The sequence below is a fragment of the Silene latifolia genome, chromosome 11 (genome assembly GCF_048544455.1).
Source record: "Silene latifolia isolate original U9 population chromosome 11, ASM4854445v1, whole genome shotgun sequence".
NCBI lineage: Eukaryota > Viridiplantae > Streptophyta > Magnoliopsida > Caryophyllales > Caryophyllaceae > Silene > Silene latifolia.
In genome coordinates, this window is record NC_133536.1 from 167,414,511 (window position 1) to 167,414,880 (window position 370).

Sequence of the window (370 nt, forward strand, 5' to 3'; positions counted from 1 at the left end):
GTTCAAACTTCAAGTTGATTGTGTCAATGTGAGCACTAAGTTGAGCACCCAATTGAGTAACGGAGTCCACTTCATGCTTTCCTCCTCTAGTAGCCTTGCGAGGTCTACTATATTGTGAGTTATGGACCGCCATTTCCTCAATCTTGTTCCATGTTTGATTGTCATCAACTTCGGTGAACATTCCATTTGATCCCATATTGAGAATGTTCCTAGAATCTTCATATAAACCATTCCAAAATTGTTATACCAAAAACCATTCGCTAAGTCCATGGTGAGGACATGAGCGACAAATTCCCTTGAACCGCTCCCAAGCTTCATACAAAGATTCTTCATCCCTTTGGTTAAAACCCGTAATTTGAGCTCTTAGCAT

At 40.5% G+C, this 370-nt stretch overlaps 1 non-coding gene across 1 annotated transcript; it reads left to right on the plus strand.

The window, feature by feature from the left end:
* Nucleotides 1-263: 263 nt before the first annotated feature.
* Nucleotides 264-370, plus strand: LOC141616450 (small nucleolar RNA R71). The gene has a single exon (XR_012530798.1). It is a non-coding gene; the product is annotated as a small nucleolar RNA R71 (small nucleolar RNA).